The following is a 20,182-nucleotide window of genomic DNA, read 5'->3' on the forward strand; positions in this document are numbered from 1 at the left end:
GGTCGTATGATGATATGCGGGGGTTGAGAACTGATTTAGTAGTTCATAAATTGCCAACTGATCCAGCATTCCCTCTTGTCAAGCAAAAGTTAAGAAAGTTCAAGACTGACATGAGTGTGAAGATCAAAGAAGAAATCATAAAACGGCTTGATGCAAAGGTCATTCGGGTCACTCGATATCCCACTTGGTTAGCTAATGTTGTGCCAGTATCAAAGAAGGATGGTAAGACCAGGGTATGTATCGATTACTGTGATCTTAACAAAGCGAGCCCAAAGGATGATTTTTCATTACTGAACATTCACATTCTGATCGATAATTGTGCCAAGCATGAGATTGGGTCTTTTGTGGATTGCTACGTAGGATATCACCAGATTTTGATGGATAAGGAAGATGCAGAAAAGACAGCGTTCATCACGCCATGCGAAACCTATTGCTACCGGGTAATGCCATTTGGTTGAAAAATGCTGGGGCAACTTACATGAGGATGATGACTACAATATTTCATGAGATGATACATAAAGAGATTGAGGTTTATGTAGATGATGTGATCATAAAGTCAAAGAAGCAGTCTGACCATGTCAAGGACTTTGAGGAAGTTTTTCCAAAGGCTCCGTAGATACAACCTCAAGCTCAATCCAACGAAATGTGCATTTGGTGTCCCCTCTGGGAAACTTCTGGGATTCGTGGTTAGTAGACGCGGTATTGAGCTGGATTCATCAAAGATAAAAGCCATCCAAGAGTTACCGCTGCCAAAGAACAAAATTGAAGTGATGAGTTTGCTTGGAAGGTTAAATTACATCAGCAAGTTTATTGGTCAGCTCACGACAACCTATGAGCCTATCTTTAAGCTGCTGAAGATATCAAGGAATACATCAAGTCGGGGGTATATCCAGTACATTCCATAGGTGATCAAAAGAGAACCATCCGACGTCTTGCTAGTGGATTTTTCTTGAGTGGGGGAATCTTGTACAAGAGGACTCCAGATTTGAGACTGCTGAGGTGCATAGATGCTAAAAAAGCTTCAACTATCATGGACGAAGTGCATTCTGGAGTTTGCGGGCCGCGCATGAATGGCTATGTCTTGGCAAAGAATATACTTCGAGCATTATTGGCTCACCATGGAACGAGATTGCATCAGCTTTGTTCGCAAATGTCATCAATGCTAGGTGCACGATGATTTAATTCATTCCTCGCTATCTGAGTTGCATACAATGTCTGCACCTTGGCCATTTGTTGCTTGGGGCATGGATGTCATTGAACCAATTGAGCCAGCGACATCGAACGGCCATAGTTTTATTCTGGTGGCCATTGATTACTTTACCAAGTGGGTCGAAGCTGTAACTTTCAAAACTGTGACCAAGAAGGCAGTGATGGAATTTGTTCATTCACATATCATTTGTCGATTTGGAATTCCCAAGGTGATCATCACAGACAATGTTGCCAACCTCAATAGTCATTTGATGAAAGAGGTATGCCAACAGTTCAAGATTATGTATCAAAACTCCACTCCATACCGTCCCTAGGCGAATGGAGCTGTTGAGGCTGCTAACAAGAACATAAAAAAGATACTTCGTAAAATGGTGCAAGGTTCTAAGCAATGGCATGAATAGTTGTATTTTTCCTTACTGGGTTATCGCACTACTGTTCGCACTTCAGTGGGTGCAACTCCTTATTTGCTGGTCTATGGAACTGAGGCAGTTATACCTGCTAAAGTTGAGATTCCATCCCTTTGGATCATTGCAGAAGCTAAAATTGATGATGATGAGTGGGTCGAAACCCGGCTAGAGCAGTTGAGTTTGATTGATGAGAAAAGGTTGGCTGCAGTATGTCATGGTCAATTGTATCAGAAGAGAATGTTAAGAGCATACAACAAGAAGGTGCGTCCTCAGAAATTCAAAGTGGGTCAGCTGGTATTAAAACGCATCCTTCCTCATCAGGCTGAAGCTAAAGGCAAGTTTGCCCCAAACTGGCAGGGGTCATTCATGGTGACAAGAGTATTGCCCAATGGTACTTTGTATTTAATAGATATAGAAGGCAAATGTGTAGATATGACTGTCAATTATGATGTAGTCAAGAGGTACTATGTATGAGTTCTCTCCTTATTTTCATTCACATTTTGTACTTGACATGTTCAAAGTTGAAATAATGAAGGCATTTTGTTCTGCTACCAAAACATTTTAATCCTTTGTTATCCCTTTTGAGCCTTATTTATTTTCTTTCATACCCCTATCTCGGAATCAGGAGTAGAATTAGAAAAAAATGAAAAATAGAAAAATAAAAAAAAAGAAAAGGAAAAAATAGAAAAGAAATAAAGAAAAAAAAGAAAAAAAAGAAAAGAAAAGCAACAAAAACAAGAAATTTTGTTTGAACTACGTTCGATATGATTCCTTTCAAGGATACGTAGGCAACCTTACACTGTTCGGTCCCCTCAAAATAAAAATCTAAAATTCCCCAGACCCAAATAAACTAGGGCAGAAGTTTTGGTTTTGCAAAAGCTCTGATTCCGAAAGTTATAATTTTGAACCCTTTTCATTTTAAATTATTTTGAACCTTCATGCCACCCTTTCTTTCTAGCCTTGTCCAAAAGCCTACATTACGGTCCAAAAAAAGATCTTCCGATCAATCTTTGAGGATGCCAAGTCAGGCGAGATAGAGGTATGATTTAAATCATGGGTAACACTTTGTTCATGGGCACAAATGAAAAATGAATAAAATGAGAGAGTCTTATTGGTGAAAACCCTCACGAGCACCGTAAGGCGATGGTGAGTGAGAGAAAGTTTAAAATGAGAGAGTCTTATTGGTGAAAGCCCTCGCGGACACCGTAAGGCGATGGTAAGTTGAAAGATGAACAAATGAGAGAGGATTGTTGGTAAAAACCTTTCGGGGCACTACAAGTCGAATGAAGCTCATGACATTACAGAGAAATTGGATCATTGAAAGCCCGATTTTGAAATATGAAGGCATGACATGAAATGAAAATATGATTGGTTGGACGGATTAGGATAATCAATCCAAAATGCATGTCATGATCATTGGAGCCAGCCGCTTCACTCAGATAAGTCTTTTTCTCCCATTCTTCTTCACACAGTCATCTTTGTTCAAAATTTTCCTTCATTCCTTTTGTCAAAAATCACTTCATTGTGCTCTTTGAGTCTGTCTTTATGAGTTTCTTTCGAGCCAACCCTTGTTGAACAAGCAAGAAAGGATCCCAAAGCCTACTACCAGCTTTTAAATTGCACAAAGCGGAGTTCGGCCAAGCACATCACAAGTGACATGATTTAGAATGAGAAGTATGGTGATAACTGAAGTTCAAGCGGTAAGGTAATTCTGGAGATTTGAGAAAATACAAAGGTATAGCAACTTTCAGAATGAAAACACAATGCAACAAGAGAGAGTAAGAGATTTAGGCCATTCAGAGATTTTGTGGTCTAGTTTCAATCAAAAGGTCAAAAATTCTTTGTTAGCCCGAAGCAGCTAATCAGAATGAAGCATGGTAGTGGCAGAAGCAAACACCTTCAACAAGGATGCCACAAACTAACCGCCACATTTTTAAACTAACAAGATTTTCTTTGTTTGAAACATGGGCAAGAAATTTTGTTTGTTTTACAAGGAAACTCCATGAGGAAAGCATGTTCCATGTAAGTTAAGTTTTAAGTTTTCAGGACCCTCCTGGATAATGAGATTTAGTTTCAAGTTTTCAGGACTCTCCTGGATAATGAGATTTAGGTTTTAATTTCTCATGACCCTCCTGGATAATGGGATCAGACTTTCAGTTTTCAGAACCCTCATGGATAATATGATTTGATTTAAATTTTCAGGACCCTCCTGGAAAATGGGATTCAACTAACACTCACAAATGTTCTTGGTACAAACTGGGGTAGAAAATTTTCTTTGTTTTATCTATTTTGTTGTGATTGCAGGCGCCCACCTGGAGAATGAGAGAATTTATTTCAGTTTTAAATTAGCGGCAGACGCCCACCTGGAGAACGAGGGAATTCTTTTCAGAGTTACTTTCAATTATCAAATTCAAGAAGCATCATGAGCCCGCCTGAAGAATAGGGTCAACTTTTAATTTTTAAGTTCAAGTCAGAGAAGCATCAGACGCCCACCTGGAGAATGAGGGAATTCATTTCAAAGTTTTGTGTCAGTGGCAAGCGCCCACCTGGAGAACGGGGAATTCATGTCAAGTTTAAGTCGGTCGCAGGCGCTCACCTGGAGAATGAGGGAATTCATTTCAGTTTTAAGTCAGTCGTAGGCGCCTACATAGGGAACGAGGGATTCATTTCAGATTTACTTTCAATTCTCAAATGCAAGAGGTATCAGGAGCCCGCCTGAAGAACAAGGTCAACTTCCAGTTTTTTTCAAATTCAAGTCAGCAGGATGTCCACCTGAAAAATAGGGTGAATTTTCAATTTCATGTTTAAGGATAAAATGGGGATTCAAGGAAGATTCGAGACAAGAAATTGATAGGACCTTGTATTTTTCTTTTATTTTTGCTGTAATTTTTCCTTTTAATTTTGATGTAATGGCAGGAACCGCGGATCGAAACCTCGACGGCACCTCAACCGGCTCTCCACCTCGGTATACTCCATCGCTCTTCTCACTTCTGAACTACACGTGGCTTGATTCCTTTATAGCCAAGGATATGTAGGCAGCTCAAATACCAAGGCTCGGTCACATTCTCCTTTCTTTTAATTTTTGGTCTCTCCAAATAAGGGTCAGGTCAAAAACCTGTCTCGTCGTTCTTTGTCTGAAATCTCTTCGTATTTCCAGTCAAAGAGGGGCAGCTGTAGACATGTAATATTTGACCCTCTCCAAGATTTTACATATTTTAGCATTTAATTATTTAGTTTAGGCCTAATATCGCTATTTCAACTAGTTTTGACTCTTTTACTTTATTTTATCACAAAAATAAAAATTACAAAAAATGTTTTCTTTTAGTTAGGTAATCGATATTTTATCTAGTTACTTTTAGCTTATCTTACTTTTCATAAAATTTAAAAAATATATACAAAAAATAGTATTAATATTTCATGTTTGCTTAGTTTAGTTCTAAAGTGGTAGGTTTTAGTATATATTGAGTAATATTTAGATTTTGTTGATATGATTACATTATTTTCTCTTCGTAATATTTTATCTTTTCTTAGATAACTAGTATTTTGTGAAGCTATTTCTTTTTCATCCTTAAAAAGAAAAAATGAAAAAAAACAAACAAAGAAAACGAAAGGAAAAAGAAAACGAAAAGAGTAACAGCAAACACAAAATAAGAAAAACCAAAGTGGTTATTTCCCTTTTTCAATACCCACGTACCACTCTCTTCATTAAATTCTTTAAGTATATTTATTTATTTATTTACTTCTCATCCACTAAATGTAGCTTTCTAAATAAATTTTCTTTATTTCTATTTCCACCCCTTATACCCTTTTAGTTTTTGCCCACTTCCGTAACAAACTCTGACCATATTTACACATATACAAAATTATAATAGGGACCACACCTATTTTTATTTGAAAAAAAGAGAAAAGAATCCATTCACATAAGTAGGGAAAACACTTTGAGAAGAAGGGAGGATTTTCGGAAAAGAGAATTTGAGTGGGGTCAAGACTTTGGTGGGAGTAGAGGATTTTGAGGGAAAGAGAGAGGGAGTGTGGGGCAATTTTAAAAAAAGGGAACCATTTGCATAAAAAGGGCGATTTGGAGAGAAATTGAAAAAAAAAGGTTTGAGATAGAAAAACGAGGTTTCTTCCATCTTTGTTTTCTTATTTTGTTTCCAGAAATACAAAAGAAAAAAAATCATTGTTCTTGTTTTTCTCTTTTGTTTCAATCGCTGCCTAATTTTTTTTTGAAACAATATATGTTCCGTCTCTTCTTTTTCAATTTCGATTTTTGGTTTGCAAACATGGAGATGGTTTGGAGGTGTTCAAGCTAGAGGTCTAGCTTTTGTTCGAGTAGATTAATTTCCGGCCTCGGTTCTCGTCAAAGTTCTCTGCTCTGCTCGATTTTGATTATTGTGCTCTCTATCTGAAATTCGAATTCGGAGCTTGTATCTACTGATTCTCAAAACATTAAAAGAATTTTACTTAACATGCTTATCTTCTCCTCCTCTTTATTTTAAATTTTGTTATTACATACAATTATTCGAAGAGCCGTTTACAGTGGGTAGAGGTCTGTGTTACGAATCATTTAAGTAAAAGAATGAAAAATCGAGTGATATTTTGTTATGTGTTTTCTCAACCTTGCTCAGTGAAATACGCACATAGTGAATACTCTGACGATGAATTAATTTTGAACTTGGAAATGACTTTATTCCTTGGATAGTAACTTTGGGATTTTGGCTATTATTGCTTCTGTATTTTAATGTTGTTTCAATCTGGATCTTAAGAGACGAATGTGGAAGAATTTTTATTGTTGCATGATTTATGCACTACTGTTTGAATTTAATTAATCAAGCATTTTGAAGAATTTAACGTTATTTGAGCTAAAGATCATATTTCAAGTCTTTCATCTTTAAGCATTAAAATAATGTTATTTTTTGAATGAGTGGAGTACCTAAACAAAATTCCTAGCATGTTGTTTCTACTTCAATTTAATTACTGAGTGTTCTCTTCGTCGTGATTTATCAAAGAAAATCTTTGGCTAGCTTTTTTCTAAACTCTCTGTTAACTCCAACCCATATGCATTGAAGGTTACTTCCTTTGTTGAATCTCGGCAGATGACATGTCCTTTTAGCTTTGAACTAACCAATGTAGTACTCATGTAAATAAGATCTTGATTTTTCCTTTGTGTTAGTTTTATACCTTGGGTGATTAATCATTTTGTACGTTCTTGGAATTATTGTGGCAAACCATGGGATGAGAAAGGGATATGTGTTGAAAATAGGCAGATAACTTGGTGATAATTTTAGCTATAATGATGAAACGCAATTGAAGGCATAAATTGATCGGGTGGAGGTAGTATCTTTAACGGCTCTTCCGATAGATTGGATATTTACCTTTCTTAGTACATGTTTTCTTTAAGTGATCGAATGGGTGCTTATCTAGATTTATCGTGCATTTTCGTCATTTGTATGTAGTACGCGAATTGCTTCTTGGGTTGTGGGAGTTGAGAATGACCGAAGCCTATTAGTAATTAATAGTTCTCATGTTTTAGGATTGAGCTTGGTCAAATGCATGGAATAAGAAGTTAAAAACAAAATGAGCATGAAATTTATTTCATTTCTTTTATTTTACTTGGTTACATCATCTGATAGGAGCATGCTTAGGCCGACCACATTCGGGTAGGCAAGCCTTAGGATTTTGTTTGGATTTTGAGGCAAGAGGTTGTTTCTTTTAGTTTATTATTCGGAGAATGCCCTGCGTAATTTGTATATATTTTCAGGGTATGCCCCGAGGTACTTGTATTTGGAGGCCGAAAGTGGAAACTCATAGTATTTTTATTTTCATCTTTATTTTTTATTTTTCTTAGGTGGGAACGACCTCAAGCCTCTTGTGTGTTTGTTTTTATTTTCTATGTTTGTTTTTAGCTCAGTTTGAATATTTTAAAAGCCAACTAGTTTGAGTATGCAACCGTGACTTCCACGGGACTTGGGGAGTGCCTAACACCTTCCCCCCGAGTCAAATGAACCCCTATCCAAATCTCTGGTGCAAACTTAATTTGGAGTCCAAAGTGTTTTAAAAGGAAAATTATTATTTTTAAAACGGTGACCTGGAACATCGAAACAAATGTCATGTGGCGACTCTAAGTTATTTTCTTTTGAACACAATTTTGTCACTTTTTAATTAAAAACCCTTTTGAGCTTTACAACTTTTCTTATTTTATAAGAGGGTTAGTGAGGATAAAAAAAAGTGGTGTGACAATGACTACCTGGGATTCCCGGAGAAGGATGAGGCATTATATTTAGAAAAGGTGGTATTGAGTGAGGCTACTCATCCTTGGTTAGCAGAGTACTTGGCAATCCCAGGTACCACCCCAGCTTGGTTGACCGCGAGAGTGAAAATTCTGAGGAGGATCCTGAACTTTGCAGCAAAAGGGTGGGAGACATTTGTTTGTAGAAGGATAGACCCCACCACTCACGACAACTCTCTTCCTCTCTCCCGGGCTATATTGGTGGCATCGATCATGGCGGGGTACCCGATCAACATCGGGAATATGATGTTCAGGGTAATTACACGGGTGGTGAACGAAAGTGATAGATCCTACCCCTTCCCTAATTTCCTGACCATGCACTTTGAGGATCTAGATGTGGAGAAGAGAAGATTTGATGTGAAAGGGAAAGCAAAGGCACCATTTTTCTGGTACAACACCAAGGGTCCTAACAACTCCAAGGACCCTAAGGGAAAAGCCACTACTTCAACTGTCCAGTCTGATGAGCCAGTAGTAGTAGTGGCTCCTACTCAGCCTCCTTCAGCCACACAAGACATGGCCACAGGACCCTCCACTTCTACAGATCCAGATATCCCTTCATCAGCAGCATATCCTTTGACTGCCCACCGCTTGAGCCAGACCCTTGCCAGTATCAACAATTGGATGCAGACAACCACTTTTAAGCTGTCTGTACTTTCTACTTCGGTGGTAGCCTAGTCTGTACCTCCTCAGCCATAGGTCCCACAGTCAGTGGAGGACACTCTCAAGGAGCTTCTGGAGAACCAGAAGAATCTCCTGGAGAACCAGCAATTAATATTAGACAATGTGGGTTCGCACGAAAAAGCATTGAAGGATTTAGCCAAAGAAACAAAGAAAATGAGGAAGACTCGGGCATCCAAGGAGTCGGTGAAAGAGTTGAGAGAGGAGGTGGAGAGGTTGAAGGCAGATCACTTGCCTTTAGACCTTCTATTGCATGACCCGGCTCCAGCAGCCCAGCCTGAGCCGGAGCAGGAGACAGAGAGGCCACCCAAGAGGAAGAGGGTGATTCCCCATACTGATGATGCTGTTATAGAGTTGGAGGACCCGCAGGGAGGTTCCTCTAGCCAGCCCCAGATTCCAATACAGGCCCAGGTCCTAATGGAGACACATATTACAGGGAGCTAGTCACAGGTTCCCGAGTAGATCGAGGACTCAAGGAGCCAGACTCAGGATCCTATGCAGACGGAGGGCCAATAGGGAATTTCTTTTTACTCTCTATCTTTTCTTGTGCTTATTTTGGTTAGTTAGCATTGAGGACAATGCTAGCATTCATTTGAAGGGGTAGCCCTATTTGGATGACTTTATATATGACATTACCTTTTTCTTTATGCTTTCTTTTTACTTTTGGTATGTACATAATTTTATCATTTTATTGCACATTTTGTACTTTTTGCTTTTGGTTTGTATATAAAGTTACTTTCTAATGTATATATTCATTCTTCCTTATGTATATTTGACTAAATCCCTTATGTATATGTTCATTTTACTTTCCGCATTTTTTCTTTCATAGCTTCTTATTTTATTTTCGTAGCTTCTTGTTTTGAGTTTTTACGTGCAATAAGCCTTTGGTTTTCTTAATGCCACGGTTCTTTCCAAAGGTGGAATTTGTGTGAACTGGGTGGATCTTCCCGATGATGGATGACATGACAACCTTCTTAAAGGTTTGAGTCCGTTTTCTTTTTGCTTTTTGTGTAAATAGTAGCTAGTGAGTAATGGTAGCTCAGGCAAAACTTCACTTGGGGCTAACACATTTGCCTTTGATCCTAGGGTCAAAAATAAATTGTTGTGTATAAGATGGTGAAAGTTGTAACCTTGAGACTCTTGTGTTGGCCGATAATCATCAAGTGGTTTTTCGGGACCACTGTGTTGCTCAAATCTTAGCTAAGGTTGTTGTGGGCCCCCGACTCTGCCTCTTTAGCAATCCCATAGCTTGTGTGGTGAGAATTTGAATTGCAAGTCCAAGTCCCGAGCCATTAGTTAGAACTTTCCCTGAATGTTTGTCTAGGCGAAATCCTAAGTGTAATTTGACTTGAGATGTGATTATAGGCTCTCCTTGATCTGAATGATATCTTGAATATTTCCATAGCCTACCAATGATAATATCCCTAGTCAACCCTTTTAAGCCATAGACCTTTTTCTTTCAAAAACCGCGATACAAGCCTTTACCCGTTCTGAAAATACCCTCTCTTCACACCCGATCTTTCCTTAGCAAAAGGCAAGCATAAGTTTGGGGGGAGAGATGAGGAATGCAACAAAGTGGTAAAAGGTACAAAATGAAGAAAAGGAAAGGCAATGAAAAAGAAAGAAAATCAAAAAGACAAAAAGAATGATCAATGTACAAAAAAATGAAGGGATTCAATAAAAATAAAGCGATGAAAGGTGTGGAAAGTTGAGAAAAGAGAAAAAAGTTTGAAATGAACAAGAAAGAGTGACAATGTGTCTCTCTAACCCCTAAGAAAGGAGTTAAATGACTTAAAAAGTCAAGAGAATATATGCCAAAATGAAGCAAATTGAAGTGTTAAAGGGAAGATGGAACCTACTTAGACCAAACATTTCCTACCATGAACCAAAAGTCTTCACTATATCTCTACAAAACCCCTATATACCATTGAATTGAATGAAGCTTACATTAGTGGTGACTTACATAAGGGGCAAGCTTATGGTACTTAGAGCCGAACTTGTGACCTTTCTTTGAGAGAGATGAGTGTGTTTCCACTATCCTCGTTGTGAGTGCTACAATCTAAAAGTGAGGTTTACTTAGGGAGAGTTGAGGAGTATGAGTTTGGGTTCCACAATGACCAAAGTAGTAAAAAGAGTTTCTTTGATGGGTTGAGTCAATTCTTGATGCTCTTGTGTCGCACTAAATCCATGGTGTTTAGAAGGTCGAATGTTGTTAATGATTCATTTGAATTGAGGGCAATTGTTAGTCCCAATTGATGCTAGAAGAGGTCACTTTAGGTTAGTTGAATTTTCTTGGATTTACTCTTAAGGAGGTGGATCTTATTTTGTTTGCTTGAAGACAAACAAAAGCTTAAGTTTGGGAGAGTTGATAACTAGGGATTATGGTTTATTTCACACTCCTTCTTACTTGAGTTTTGACTAAAAATGTGTACAAAATAGTCCCAAAGGCTTACATGTTGTACTTGTTTGCAAGGTTTGGTCAAAAAGGTGACAATTAGTCATAACCAGCTCAAAAAGGAGTAAAACATACACAAGTACCAAGAACAAGTCCAAGCACAGTATAACAGATCCACTGCGGCAGCATTTCATTTAGTGCGGTCCGCAGTGAGGAGATTCAGAGAGGTTCTTATTTCGGGAACTCAAGCAATGCGGTCGCAAAGCAGTTTGTGCGGACTGCAATGGCCTCACCGCGGCCGCAATTGAGATTGTGCGGTCCGCAAAGAAAGAGTTCAGAGAGTAGGAGTTTTGTAGATTAATGCCAATGCGGTCCGAGGTACTTTTTGTGCGGACCGCAGTTGAAGCCACCACAACCGCGGTGCATTTTATGTGCCCCGCGGTGGCCAAGTTCATAGAGCATAGACTTGAAGCCAAACAGCCTCACCGCAGCCGCACTCCATTTCTTGCGGTTCGCGGAACCCCCAAAGTGGTATTTTTGTCCAGAAAATTTGGCCTAGTATAAATACTTTCTTTTCTCATTTTTAGGTCATCAGTTGTAATATAACTTTGAGCTGTGCTCGTGAACAGTGGTTTTTGACCATTTTGAGTAATTTATGGCTACTTTAACACTAAAGTTTCTTTATCTTAGTTTGTAATTAAATCTTATGGGGTTTTCTTCATCTATTTATGTGGTTTCTTCCATTATGATGAGTAGCTAGACCCATTAGCTAGGGTTGTGGCTCAACCCTAGTGTGGGTATTTGATGGGTCTTGAGTTTTAAGGCTTGAGTGTCTATAAGTGTTTGATATTTGGACTAATTTGTGTTTTTCATGTTGAATTAGTGGTTGCAAACACTAATTTGTGCCTTTTTAACTTGGGCTATTCTTGAGAAAGAGAGCTTGAGTCTAGGAAAATTAGTCCAACAAGGAATTGGGGCGTATTCAAGAGATTGATAGCCCCAATTAAAGGGTTAAACCTAGAGATAGTAATACTCGACTTGAACCTAAATTGCTTGCACAAATTATCATACCCAATTGATCTTGAGAAAGTCAATTAGGGCAAAATCACTCAAACTACCGAGAGGTATAGAGTGAGAAGTTTAGTGCATTGGTTATATCGTAATCCCCAACATAACAACCTTGCCTTAGATTCGAGAACCCGTCAAGTATTCACCTAGAATAAAGTCATTTCCCTAGTGCTTCTTTAACCATTAAGACAACCTTTCAAGTATTTTACTCTTAGCTTAATTTAACATCTTATTAACATAATATTAGAAGTAATCAAAAGATCAATTATGATTGAAAGTGCAATTAAGAGAAATTACGTATCTCTAGTTTAGATAGGAATCCAATTCCCACTTCTAACTCTCTGTGGATTCGATCCCGACCATCTCGGGTAAAAGCTGCTTCGACCACTCTCCCTACTTTGTAGTGGTGTAGGGTTGGCTCCGTTCAATAAATAAATTCTAAAAAGAGTAAATGCATGAGTTTGTACTGGATTTTCATCATCCACTAAAAAGACTAAGCTATGAACATTTTTTGAAAGGGAAAAGAAATGTTTGAGGTGTGAGACTCTGCTTGTTTAGAGAAATTGAAAAGGGAAAAGGAATTGGGTAGGAGGGTAAATAGTTTAGACTGTATAGGTAGGAAAAATAAACTCTTTGGGCTTAGGTATTAAAGGGTAAATAGTTTGAGCTTAATGGGTATAAAGTGAGATTCCACATTATAATAATAGTTTTTTCTTTATTAAATTGTATCAAACAAGAATTGGTATGTGCAAATCACTTTCTTTGTTGAAACTTGGGCTGGTTGAGAAAGGGGGCAATAACATTGATTCGAAATTATTCAGGGGTTCATAGGACCCCAACAAAGTGTAAGGGTGCAATTGGTAAAGTGAGACAAATTCCGGGGTAATTATGTGTTATATCTTTTAAATTTGTAAATAATTTACTAATTTATCTTAAACTTCTCATTTTATGCAAATGAGAACCTTTTATATTTATACAAATATCATAGCATGTTTAGGATTATAAGCTTTTGTAGCTATACAAATGTCATGACATGTTTAGAATTACAAGTTTCAAAAGTCTTACAATCATACAAATGTCTAACCATATAAATGGTATGACATGTCCAAGAATGAATATACAAGTTTCAAGTCTTTGAAAAAAGGCATAATTATCCCCACAACTAAGGCCGAATTTTATTCATACATCTTATCTTCGGAGTGTGTCCGATTACTCCCTTGAAATTTTTCGAAATAGAAGAAATACCTCTTTAAAATGCCACAACCAGGTTTTTTTGACTAGGTGAAATGCACACACCTAACTTGAATTTTTTAGAAAAGTTTATAAGAATTGTTTTTCAAAGTTGAGGTGTTTGGTCAAGCTTTTAGAAGAAAAATATTTTTGAGTAGATGTAACGATCTGGCTGGTCATCTTAAAAATAACGTCCCGATCCCTATTAACTACTTTCCCCAAGTTTATTTCTGCTAATATGATTTTCCGGGATGTTCGGTTTTGAGTTTCGGGGTGTTTTGGGACATTTAGTCCCTAAATGAGAACTTAAGTGTTGGAAAGTTGACCGTAGTTGGAACAATATGAAGACGGCCTCATAATGGAAATCCGATGATTCCGTTAGCTCCGTTGGGTGATTTTGGGGTTAGGATCGTGTTCGGATTGTGTTTTGGAGGTCCGTAGCTAATTTAGGCTTGAAATGCCGAAAGTTGAATTTTGAAAGTTTCAGTTCGATAGTGAGATTTTGATCCGAGAGTCGGAATGGAATTCCGAAAGTTGCAGTAGTTTCGTATATCATTTGGAATGTGCCTGCAAAATTTTAGGTCATTCGGACGTGTTTTGGTTGTTTTTTTTTATCAAAAGCGGAATTCGAAATTTTTTAGAAATTTAGGCTTGAATCCGATGCATTTTGGGTGTTTTGATGTTGTTTGAAGTGTTTTGAAGATTTGTACAAGTTTGAATAAGGTTTTAGGATATGTTGATTCCTTTGGTAGAAGTCCCGGGGGCCTCAGGATGAATTCGGATGGTTGACGGAGGAAATTTTGGAGGTGAAGCCACAGAAGCGCCGTAGAGGACCGCAGAAGCGGAATTTGGGAATTCCTCAAGAATCGCAGATGCGGTGAAATGTTCGCAGAAGTGCAACTGCTCGTGCGGTTAGAGTTTTGCAGATGCGGAAGCTGGCATTTAAATGAAAGTTGCAGATGCAACGTAGTTTTCGCAGAAGCGGGACCGCAAATGCGGGAATCGCTGGGCAGAACATATAAATAGTCGCCTTTGCGATTTTGAGCTATTCTTTCACCATTTTCATCCGGGTTTGAAGCTTTTGAGAGAGATTTTTGAGGAAAACAAAGGGTAATCGCTTATAGGTAACATCCTTGACTTCATAACTCGTTTTTATGTGATTAAAGACCTAATTAGTGGTGAGAAATTTGGGAAAAATGGTTAATTAGGGCTTGAGTTAAAGAGACCTTTAAATGAGGATTTGAGGGGTCATTTGGACTCTGATTTCAGTGTTCTTGTTATATATAGACTCGTGAGAGTATGAAGTTTCTGAAAATGTAAATTTCACCCGATTTCGATACATGGGACCGAGGGAAATTTTGGTCATTTTACATAGTTTCGCGTATTAGCTTAGACTTTAATTGCAAAATTAGTTACTTGAAGTGTTATTTACATCATGCAATTGAATAAATAGATTTGGGCCATTTGGAGTCGAGTACTCGTGGCAAATACGTGGCGTCGGGTTGATTTTGAGTTGGTTCTAGATAAGTGGCTTGTCTAAACTTGTGTAGGGGATTTTCCCCTTAAGATTGGTATATTTGGTAATTGAAATACCTTGTACGTGAGGTGACGAGTGCGTACTTGTGCTAACTGTTGAAAATCCGGTTTTCTTAAGTAATTACTAGTATGTTTCCTTTCCTGTTTCTATTTCTTGCACTATTAAGCCTGTTGTTAGCTTAGGAAAGCATGTCTAAGTGACTTAATTTGCTTTATTTGATTCAACCTGCCCTACTTGAATTCTTTGCAGCATGATAGGCTGGAATCACTTCTTGCCTTAATATGAAATTTTGCCATTTCTGTATATCTTCCTGCTGCTGTGTATTTATTTTGGGACTACGGATGTGGGATTCCAGTAGCTCCCCCTTGTCTGTTTACTTTGGGACTACGAGATAGATTCCCGGTAGATCCCTCTGCACAGTTATATGGAACTACGGGAATGCACCCGGTAGATTCCCCCAGTACTGGGTATTTACATTTGGGACTATAGAACGGAATTCTGGTAGATCCCCGCGCATTGTGAGTTGGACTACGGGATGAGATCCTGGAAGATCCTTCGGACATATATATATATATATATATATATATATATATATATATATATATAATGGACTACGAGATGGTTTTCCGAGAGATTCACTGGATATGTAAAGATGGGACTACAGGACGGTATCCTGGGAGATCCCTAATTGTTACTATTGGTGCTGAGCTGTATTTCCTTTCCATGTTTACCTTGTTCTGTATAGTTGTTGTTGTTCTATTCCTCCTATGTTATTTTACTGTTGTACTTATTTATACTATTCCATTTTATACTGTTGATCTCTATATTTCATTTAACCTCAGTAGGGCCCTGACCTTCCTCGTCACTACCCAACCGAGGTTAGGCTTGGCACTTACTAAGTACCGCTGTGGTGTACTCATGCCTCTTCTGCGCATGTTTTTCATATGTAGATCTAGGTACCGCTGATCAAGTCTACTATCCTTGAGGGAGGCGACCGATCTAGAGACTTCGAGGTATATCTGCCGCATCCGCAGACCGAGAAGTCTCTTTCTATTCCTGCTTTTAGTATTTAGCCCTTCTGTACTTTCCTGTTCTTATTAGACGTTCCGGAGTTAGAGCTATGTAGTATTGATCTTAGCTTGTGATTCATGGGTTTCCAGGTCTTGGATTTATGTTTGGTATTGAGAGTTAAACATGGTGTTTGCCGAGCGGCACATTTAAACACTGTTATTGCTTTATTTCTATTTTAAATTGTTTACTTCCGCAAATTTTGTTTTTTCTTCCACAAATTAAGCTTACCTAGTTGTAGAGACTAGGTGCCGTCACGATGGTTCACGGAGGGCGAACCGAGGTTGTGACAAGTTGGTATCAGAGCTCTAGGTTTAGGAGTCATGGATCACAAGCCGGTTTATTAGAGTCCCAATGATCGGTACGGAGACGTCTGTACTTATCTACGAGAGGCTATGTAACTGTTAGGAAAATTCCACTTCATTTGATTTCCTTGTCGTGCGATATTTTGACATCACCATTCTAAACTTCTATCTTCTATTCTTTCACAGATGGTGAGGGCACGTGCTACCCGAGATGATCAGGCACCCACGCCCCCTACTGCAGCCGTTAGAGGCCGGGGTCGGGGTAGAGGCCGAGGACGCGCACGTGATGCAGCCAGAGCACCTGTGCGAGCTACCGCCGAGGTACCACCAGTAGATCCAGCCGAAGTCCAGGCACCTGACACGCCTACTTCTACTCTAACTCTTCAGGAGACTCTGACACAGTTCATGAGCATGTACACCACTCTGGCTCAGGCAGGGTTGCTTCCCCTTGTTGCGGCTACATCTCAGGTCGGGGGAGGAGTACAAACTCCTACCGCCCGCACTCCTGAGCAGCGAGTGCATGTTGAGCAGGTCCCTGAGATTATTCCTGTACCACCTGCACTGCTAGTTCAGCCCGAGGACAGGGCAGCGGCTTCCGAGGAGGAGCAGTTGAGGCTTGAGAGGTTCAAGAAATACAAGCCTCATGTATTCAGCGGTCTAGCATCGGAGGATGCTTTGGGATTTCTAGATGAGAGTTATCGCATTCTCCGTACCATGGGTATATCAGGATCGAGCGGGGTTTCCTTCACTACTTTCCAGCTTCGAGGAGCCGCCTATGAGTGGTGGCGTACCTATGAGTTAGACAGTCCAGATGAGGCTGCTTCACTGACTTGGGCTCAGTTTTCAGATTTGTTCCTGAGGGAGTATGTTCCTCAGAGCCTTAGGGATGCATGGCGCGCAGAGTTTGAACATTTGCGCCAGGGTGCTATGACTGTTTCAGAGTATGCTGTCCGTTACACTAGTTTGTCTAGACATGCACCAGCCTTGGTTTCTACTATCCGCGAGAGGATTCACTGATTTATTGAGGGCCTTATTCCCAGCATCAAATCTAGCATGGCTCGTGAGTTGGAGATGGATATTTCTTATCAGCAGGTGATGAGCATTGCTAGGAGGATTGAGGGTATGCATGCTAGGGAGAAAGAGAAGAGGGAGGCCAAGAGGTCTCGAGAGCCAGGCCATTATTCTGGTGCACATACCCCAGCTGCAGGTCGTCATGGTAGGGGTTATATGAGTCGCCCTATTCATTTAGATCTTCCAGCAGCCAGTGGTATTCCAGCTCCACCTAGGCCTCAGGAGTCTTATTATGCACCTCCGGTTTCTAGCGCGCCTCCGACGTGGGGTGCTTCCAGAGGTCAGTCCAGCAGACCTCGACCTAGCCAGTCACAACCACCATGTCCTCCCAGAGCTTATTTTGAGTGTGGTGACACACGTCATATGGTGAGGGATTGCCCTAGACTTGAGAGGGATGCACCTCCACAAACTTCTCAGCCACAACGTGCCCTGCAGAGTTCTCAGGCTATGGTTACAGCTCCAGTTGCTACCCCACTTTCTCAGCCAGCTAGAGGTAGAGGTCGGGGAGGTAGAGGTCGCCCTAGAAGGGGAGGTCAGTCCAGATACTATGCCCTTTCTGCCCGTACCGAGGTTGTTGCCTCCGATTCTATCATCAAGGTATTATACTAGTTTGCCACAGAGATGCATTAGTCCTATTCGATCTAGGCTCTACTTATTCTTATGTCTCTTCTTATTTTGCTCCACATTTGGGTGTATCTCGGGATTCTTTGAGTTTCCCTGTTTATGTTTCTACTTTTGTGGGAGATTCTCTCATTGTGGACCACATTTATCGGTCGTGTTTGGTTGCTCTTAGTGGTTTTGAGACCAGAGCCGATTTATTGTTACTCAGTATGGTTGACTTCGATATTATCTAGGGCATGAACTGGTTGTCATCCCATTATGCTATTCTTGATTGTCACGCCAAAACTGTGATGCTGGCTATGCCAGGTGTACCACATGTTGAGTGGAGAGGTACTTTAGATCACACTCCTAGTAAAGTTATTTCTTTTTTTAAAGCTCAGCGTATGGTTTAGAAGGGGTGCGACGCGTATTTAGCTTATGTGAGAGATGTCAGTGTTGATACCCCTTCAGTTGATTCAGTTCCAGTAGTACGGGACTTTCCCGATGTGTTTCCAGCTAATCTTCCGGGCATGTCGCCTGATAGAGATATTGATTTTGGCATTGATCTATTGCCAGGCACTCGGCCCATTTCTATTCCACCGTATCGTGTGGCTCCTCCTGAGTTGAAGAAGTTGAAGGATCAGTTCAGGAATATCTTGATAAGGGTTTTATTCGGCCCAGTGTATCACCTTGGGGTGCTCCTGTCTTGTTTGTGAAGAAAAAGGATGGTTCTATGCGTATGTGTATTGATTATTGCAAGTGGTACAAGGTTACAGTGAAGAACCGTTATCCTTTGCCTCGTATTGATGATCTGTTTGACCAGCTTCAGGGCGCACATGTATTTTCTAAGATTGACTTGCGCTTAAGTTACCATCCGCTCTAGAGACTTTCGAGGTACATCTGCCGCATCCGCAGACCGAGAAGTCTCTTTCTATTCCTGTTTTTAATATTTAGCCCTTCTGTACTTTCCTGTTCTTATTAGACGTTCCAGAGTTAGAGCTATGTAGTATTGATCTTAGCTTGTGATTCATGGTTTTCCGAGTCTTGGATTTATGTTTGGTCTTGAGAGTTAAACATGGTGTATGCCGAACGACACATTTAAACACTGTTACTGCTTTATTTCTATTTTAAATTATTTACTTCCGCAAATTTTGGTTTTTCTTCCGCAAATTAGGCTTACCTAGTCGTAGAGATTAGGTGTTGTCACGATGGTTCACGGAGGACGAACCAGGGTCGTAATAATAGAAATAGTAGCAGTTTTTGACAAGCAAAAAAAAGTAATTTTTTCCCGAAAGCACTTTTTTTAAAAGAATATTTTTGAGAGAAATACACTTGAAATTATTTTTAAAAGCTTTTCTAAATACTAATTATTGCTGAAAAGTACTTTTCGAATTAATTGTCCAAACACAATTTACTTCTAACCAAAAATATTTTTTTAAAAAGAACTTTTAAAAAAAATATTTCTCAAATAAATTGATTTTAGAAGCGTGACAAAGAAGCTCGGGTAACAATTTGAACTAGGGGTTAAAACGATAAATAAGTCTTACGTTATTGAGCTTACCACTCTCGTTTCAATTTCTTTGTTATAATAATTTTAATCTACTTGTTATTAGTTTTGGTACATTACCAGTTTACCCTTTCTAGTATACCCCTTTTTGTTTAGAACTGCCCAAATAGACTGATATTATTATAATCTTGTTATGAGCTGATACAATATTCTCTAGATTAAATAAAAAAAAATTCTCCACACTCGTTCATTACGTTCTCTATTAACGATTTTAACAAAATAAAGTGCCAAACTAATTTTAACAGGCTAATGACAACAATGAATCTGAGGAATTAAAATTTCATGGTGAATGAAAGCACTTTTTTTTTTTTGGTTTTCATCCGGTGTCCGGTACCCGTATTGAACCCCGACTATATCCGAATTCGCGCCGCGTAGGGCCCCATTCGAGGAAATCACTCCCTACCAAGAATTTTTCCATACCCAAGGCTCGAACTCGAGACATCTGGTTAAGGGAAAATCAGCCCCAAAATGAAATCACTATTACTTCCTTACTAATATAACACTACAAATATACAAAAATAAACTCAGTAAATGAGAATGTTAAAAAGAAAAATAGTACTAATCATTATTGTCCAACGCTAACACTAAATGCTTAAAGTTGCTTTCACGCCCAGCCTAACTTCCCAAAAGGCCAAGGAAAGACGGTGTCGTGCGGGAAAATATCTATGCCAACTTTGTTCATGCATCAAGGCACGAAAGGTGCACTTTAATTAGTCATGATTCTATGATTTGTCCTTTTTTTAAGGCTCTTTGATTTG

Source organism: Nicotiana sylvestris, chromosome 2, assembly GCF_000393655.2.
Source record: "Nicotiana sylvestris chromosome 2, ASM39365v2, whole genome shotgun sequence".
In the NCBI taxonomy this organism is placed as follows: domain Eukaryota; kingdom Viridiplantae; phylum Streptophyta; class Magnoliopsida; order Solanales; family Solanaceae; genus Nicotiana; species Nicotiana sylvestris.